The sequence below is a fragment of the Petaurus breviceps genome, unplaced genomic scaffold (genome assembly GCF_028583685.1).
Source record: "Petaurus breviceps papuanus isolate PSGF00001 unplaced genomic scaffold, PetGlider_PUasm1.0 567, whole genome shotgun sequence".
NCBI classification, from domain to species: Eukaryota; Metazoa; Chordata; class Mammalia; order Diprotodontia; family Petauridae; genus Petaurus; species Petaurus breviceps.
In genome coordinates, this window is record NW_027186383.1 from 5,138,370 (window position 1) to 5,145,824 (window position 7,455).

The window sequence follows — 7,455 nt, forward strand, 5'->3', positions numbered from 1 at the left end:
GGGGACCCTAAATGGGGTCTTGTTTGTGAGTCTGCTTTTGTGCTGTTAGAAAAAACAGAAGCACCTTCCTTATTCCCAAAGGCCACCCTCCTATTTGAATGTCTTGCTAACACAAAGACAATGAAAGACTTAAGGGGAGAGGCCTGTCTTAGAGATTCCAGTTGGTAGGGGGCAGAGGATAAAGTTTAAAATATTTATTTCCATGGCTGATATGAGCTATGTAAGAACTGGTGAATGAGACGAAACAATTTTTTTTGTTTTGTTTCAATAAAAATGACTCAAAAGGAATGACCAAAGATTGGAAGGAGGACTGAAAAAGCAGGAGGCAAAAAGATAACCGAATGATACCATCGTCCCCCACAGAAGGACAATTGCTGGGATGTTTTTCTCCAAGCAAACCTTCCTTCCTCCCTTCAATCAGTTGCAGCATTTGACTGAATGATTGCTAGCATGGATGAGTGTTTACTGCAGATCTAGTCAGGTCCAGGGAAGAGTAAAGGAGGGCTGCTGGAAGCAGGATTCCCCTACTAAGAGATCTGACACACAGACCTTGCCATCTTTGTTTCACTGCCTGGGTCCCCTTAATTGGAGAGGATCTCAGATCTAAGGATGCACAGCCACCCTGCCACCCCAAACCCCAACCTTGCCCTAATGCTCCCAGAGATGAACAGTCCCAGAAGATGAGTGGTGAATTCATGAATCTCCTGCCCTATTCACATCAACATTTATGTGTTACAGAAAGGTGTGGCAATATAGACCACTGATAAAAATTATTGGACTTGGAGGGGGTGGGGAGAGCAAATGTAATGAGCTCTGTCCAGTAAAAAATTCATTCCTGGTTCCTAAGTAGTTTGGCAATTTGTTATATTATATTCCACAGAGGGAGTCTGTCTCCATTTGAGAATGGTCAGGAAGTTGGGTGGAGAGAGGATTTTTTTTTTCTGGGCCTTCAGGATGGTGGTCTGACAAAAAAAAAAAAGACAAAGAGGTTAGCATTTTCTTTACAAAGGTTCCTACCCAGAGAAAGTTCCAAGGGTCCTCTACCATTGGGCAACACAGAAGGGAAAATCAGAAAATCTGGAGTCCTATCCAGGAAGGATGGAATGACCTAGCTGCAAGTTAAACCCACTGAACATTCAGGGTGAAAGAGAAGTCTTTGCTGAGGATGAAAAAATTGCATGATCATAGATCTAGGATTGGAAGGGACCCAAGAGGCCACTTAGTTCAACTGCCTCATTTGGCAGATGAGGAAACTGAGGCTGGGAGAAGTGACATAGGCAGTGTCAGAGGTAGACTTTGAAAGTAGGTCCTGGAAAGGATTGTAAAGCCCATGACTTTCCCATAGTGCCATGCTGTGCAGTCATTATAAAACACGGGTCTAATTGTTTCCATGGTAGGAAAAATGCCTCACCCACCAAGTCAACTCTTATAACCTCTCTCTCATTTCTTGCTCTTAGCCCCTCTTTACTTGGCTTTCTCTAGAACCCATCTTCCCTATTCTGTACAGCCCCTCCACAGCATGTTATGAACAAAGGCATTGTAAAGTAGTCAGGAAGAAATGGCCACAGAAATACACGGGAGGCAGGAAGAGGAAGTCCGGGGTGGGGGGGGGGGGTTTGTGTAACAGCCTTGATTTCTACAACTTCTTGTCGATTTTCTTGCTTTGCCAAGTCTTACCTAGTTTATCCTTTGAAAAAATGAAAGGTTACCAAGAGTCGCAAGATCCTGAATGCAAATCACCATCAACATTTCCTAATTTGGGAGCTACTAGGTGGCGCAGAGAATAGAGTACCCCCCTGGAATCAGGAGGACCTGAGTTCAAATCTGACCTCAGATACAACACTTACTAGCTGTGTGACCTTGGTCAAGTCACTTAACCCCAATTGCCCTGCCTTCCTCCCTTAAAAAAAAAAAGTTTCCTTATTTGGCCCATGTCTTTCCTTTTCTGTGCCCCACAAAGCCCCTTGGGGCCATCCAAGCCCAAGAATGACTTCTCAACACTCCTTATATGAGAAGCAAAGGGGTTTGGACACCACGCCATGGTCATCTACCATGAAGCACAGAAAGCACGTGCTGAGAGACACACCTCCTTAGACGTCATTGTTTTGTCTCTTAAAGTACTAATTATTTGACTTTTTAGCCCAAGATACATTATTTGAATGCTGTGTTAAGAGAAAAGTGACAGAAAACATGGTGACTGAGGTTAGATGGGGCTGATATTAAATATGGTCCACCAAAGAAAGATACGCAGATCTTAGTTTCCATCATTGGTCAGGGCAATGGGCAGACCACAGCTCTCAAAGCCTCAGTGTCTTCATCAGCAAAGTAAGTGGGTTTTAACAAGATGTACTTCTCCTATCCAATAGCTAGGACGAGAGACCAAGCCTTGCATTGTTCATCCCTATTTCTGGAAGGAAAAATCACCACTGATGAGTTCAGTTGCATGACTTGAGAAGAAAGTCTATTGATTTCCTCCATGGTGACTCAAGAGCCTCCTTAAGAAATAGGGAATGGCTTTTCCCTTCATCCCTTTGAAGCCCCCAATGCTCTTCACACATGTAGACCCTCGACCCCTCCAAGACGAATTAGACTTGGGCTGAGTCCCACAGGGCAGAACTGGGACCAATGAAGGGAAGTTGCAAAGAAGAACACAGAGTTCTGCTATGAGGGGAAATATCCTAAAACTTAGACAAGCAGAATTGACTGCAGCAGGCAGGGCTGGGCTCACCCCAATGGCAATCCTCCAGCAGACAATGGATGGCTACTTGCTTAGGATGCTGTAGAAAGCAGACTCCTGTCACACCTGGAGGGATCTTGGCCAACTTTGAGAATCAATTTATTTTTCATTTTAGGTCAAATATAGAGGAAATTTAATCTCTGGATAATTTTAAGGCCAATTCTTTTGATCAAAAATAAAAATAAGCCTTTTTTAAATGAAAAAGTCTTGACTTGGAAAGTATTTGGAGGGTTTCAGCAATATTATCTACACATCCCCATATCATGAATGTTCGTGTGTGAGCAAATGTGCACACACAGGGAGTGTGAAGGGCCGAATCTCAGGTCATTTCTTCTGCATCTTCAATAAAATAGAAGCCCCTTGAGGGCAGAAGCTGTTTCATTTTTTCTTTGTTTTTTTCAACACCTAACAGAGCACATGGTAGGTGCTTTAATAAAATTTATTCCTTGGTGATTTATCAAACACACCGTGTGGTTGGCACTGTCCTAGGTGCTGAATGGTCTTCATGAAGTTCATAGAAGTCATTGAAAAAAACATTTTGCTGTTAGACCTCAGATCTGGAATTGGAAAGAACGGGAGAGATCATTGAGTTCCCCTTCTTCAGTCCCACCTCACAGATGGCACTCTGAGACCAAGGGGTAGAATGATTAAACCACAAAGTAAGCAGCACAGCCTGGACTGAAACCCACACCTTTTGATTACAAATCTGGAGCTTTTTCCACTGGGCTGCACTGCCTGTAATACCATGCTTAAAAACAGCAGGGTTTTATGGTTAAAAAAATACTTTCCAATACATAATTTCGATGCTCCCCAAACCCAGTAATGTAGCTAGGGTGCATACTATTGTCCAAGTTTTTTTCCAGATGAAAGTGAATTGACTTGTCCAAGGTTCATTTAGAAGCGTTCAAGTCAGAACTTGAACACAGATGTTCTCACTTCAAGTCCAGGGCTCCTTCTACTCTATCTGCACTGAACTACTCTGCAAAACAAATTCAGATGCCCTCCGCAAACACACCTCCAGCAAATATATAGAATGGAAAGTCCAGGAGGGCAGGACCGTTTGCCTTTTGGTTTTTTATGCTTAACACCGAGCTTAGTGCCTGGTACACAGTTGGTGTTCAATAAGTGCTTTGGGGGTAATTGAATATTATGATAGCAGTCACAGAAAGTCAGCATCTAGCTCGTATTTCAAGGAAAGGTCTTTCATTTTTCTTGCTAGATATTGTTTAGACTTGGACAGAAAGCTAAAATATTCTTTTGAAATCCATACTTAAAAATAAGAAGTTATAAGTTGAGCTAATCATAGGAAATCCTGATAAGTTGCACTTATCAAATAAATGGATCATGGTTTTGGTTGAAGACAATTTCAGATCTTACTGTCACTTGTATATGCCTGCATATAGACATCTTCAGAAATGCCATTTGGCCCACAGAGTATAACAATTTCTGAGTGACATGTGGGCTGCTTCTGGGCTCTGACCTCACAGCTACCTGCCTCCCTTCTGACATTCTTGGAAGTTCCATATATGTGTCAGACTCATTCTTGGGATACATTGGAGAATATAGGAATGTATACAATAAGTCACTGAGAGGGAAACAGTCTAGAAATATTCATCATGCATTGCTTATGCAAATACACACTTGTTTTCTGTGATTAAAACTTTAATATGTGTAGAGGGATACTGAAGGAAGGCCCTTGGTAAAGGAATAGTGTGGGTTATTCAGTGGAGAAGTTGCGAAAAATACTTTGAGAAAGACTGTTCAAAAGGGGGAAAATTCACCTGGAATGTATGAAGTTTAGTCATCAATAAACAAATATTTTGATATCAATGGAAGAACATGAAAAAGGATGATAGATGAAACTGTGAACTTGTTATGTACAATTTGAGTTTTTAAGTGTATGTTAATATATAAGGTAGTAACAAAATTGCCCTGTTTGTCTCTTATATAAGGTAATTTTTCCTCAAAGATTTGAAAAACGTCCCCCATGCTTGCTCCCGGTTTGTATTAAAGGCATATGCAAGTTGAACATCGTTCACCTGTCCATGACCTTTGGTAGGGTCCTTCCCTAAGCCACTTCTCTGTGGAAAATGAGCACTCCTAGAAAAGTCCCCTTTCCCTGGTCCAATTCTGCAGCTGAGATGCACTGTGTCCTGCAAAGGAAAAGAATCATCTATAGCCTTTCCATGGGCACATGAATCCCACTGGTAGAGGTACGAAGCATTAGATGTAGGTGAGAGAGGGGGGCATTCTGATTGACTTTGGAAGGTGTGATGTGAATATTATTCACTTGGTGCAGCCAGGTAGTGTGTGTTTTAAAAAGACCCAGTCATTGCATCCTGAGGGTCACTGACCAGCAGTGCATCAGTTTCCCTTTGGGCGCTTGACTCTCTTCCCAGAGGCCATCCCCTGGCTGTCTTCTCATAACACTCCCTAGTTATCCAACCACTCTCTTTACTTCTCATCTTGTTGGCTTGGGTTTTTGTTAAAAGGGGCAGGGGAACAAGTCTGAAAGGTCTTTCTCAGGCCTGGCACAGGGCAGATGTTAACGCACGGTTGTTTTTTGTTTGTTTGTTTCTGTTTCTGTAAATAGCAATGTACAAATGATGAAAAAAGCAGTGTGGAATTAATGAAGAGATGCGCTTTTGGGTTGTTTTTTATATTACCTCATTCAGCAAATTTGTTTTACAATGATGATTCAACAATGCTTAATTTATATTGTTTGTACTGTAATTAAAACCATTGACAGACATTTCACCTTGCTTGTTATTTCATACAATCTTGATTTGATTAAATATGCCAGTTTGTATTATGTTTTTCCCCCGCCCGTGGGATTTCTTTGTGTGTGTCAGCTGTACAGTATTCTGAATGAAAAATGATAAAAGAAAGAGAAAAGGTGTAAAGTACTGCCTAGAGAGAATGAGAGAGAGGCTGCTATATTGTACAGGTCTCTAATAAAGAAAAAAAACCACATCACAAGGCCTCTGTGGACGTCTTTTGGTATCGTGGTCTCGGGTTGTGTTTGGTTGGGGTCTTTACAATTGGGCAGGTTTCCAATCTCCAGGGAAGGAGTACATTGCCAAGGAGGAGGGATCAGAACCCTCACTATCTAAAGCATTCAATGTGTGCAATGCTAACAGAATGGTCCCAGCAAGTAAACCAATTTGACAACTTAGGCTGATTTGGGTGAATCCCTAGGCTGACATGATGCTAAACTAGACCATTCTACAACAGGTTTAAAAAACATTCTATAAATGACTTTAATGCAGATTGCTCTTCTTTGAAGAACTCTCATTGAGATGGATCCTGCTGGAGGGGAGGGACCATCAAAATGGCCCTAGGCTGTCTGCTAACTTCTGGATTTCCCTATTTCAATGGATCCATGAACCCAAGGATGTGAACATTCCCACCACTGAGGCAGATTTGCCACCCTTCTACAGCTTTGTATTAGGCGTAACTCTTGTTCGTGATCTCCCATAAATGTACCACAGAAGATCCACCCAATGTGCTGGAAGCTTCCTTCATGGACTTCAGTGCAGTTGGCAGTGCAGTCCAGGGGATAGTTACTGATCAGTCCTCTCACACTTGCCCCCCCCCTTTCCTTTGGATCATACGTTTCCTAGGTGACATCCCAAACCAGAAAAAGATGTTATGGAAGGTGGTAGATTCCTCTTCCATTGGAGGTCATCAGGATAAGTCACTTATCACTTATCAAGTGTTAGAGTAGGGATTCCTTTCAGGTATGGATTAGGTAGCCGCTGAGCTTCCTTACAACTCTCAAATTCTGGGATCCTTTAGCATTGTGAATAGTGTCTTGGACTTGGCCGTCCGAGGAAGACATGAGTTCAAATTTAACCTCGCACATTTAGTAACTCTGTGACTAAGGGCAAGCCACTTAAATTCCATGAGCTTCCTATAATTCTCTAAGGGACAAGTAGATTAGTGGTAGAAGACCTCACACCCATGGAGTTGCAGGTGTTTGTTGTATTGATGTTTTCAATGCATTATGCCACTGACTGGTAGAAATCATGAATTGAAATAGATTTGCCCAAGTAAAGGTAAGCTCTGATCTTGCATTAGGCACCTTGCAAAAAAAAAATAATATTCCCTTAGAGTCAATCATAAAGGACCTCAGAGATATGACAAGCCACTCCTCACTTTACAGAGGAAGAAACCAAGGCACAAAGTAATGAAATGACTTGCCCAAGGTCAAACTAGCTACTGGCAGAGAATGGAAACCAAGTCTTATGATTCTCAGTTCTGTGTGCTTTCCACTTCCAGCATGATTCAAATGAAAATGTTCAAATTTAAACATTGGGAAGTCATTCAAATGGAAAACTTCATTACACTATGATTCCAAATGAGAAATGATATAAAAATGGAGAGCAGACGTTCAAATTAGAGATTTACTTCTAATACTACCTATATGGCCTTCAATAAGTGGCTTGACCTATATGGGCCTCAGTTTCCTCATCTGTAAAATGAGGGGTTTGAACTAGATTTCTAAGGTACATCCAACTCTACATCTATGACCAACCACATATAGTATATTTCAGGGTTCCCTTTCAGGTCCTCCCAGCAAGGTTACCTCCATGCCATCAGGAAACATCAAGAGTAGACAGGATCAGAGGACATGTGAGTGGAAGGCTCCTGTGATACTGAATGAATGGGAAGTTGAGATGATTCACTTAGGCCATACAGCATTAAACCAACACATC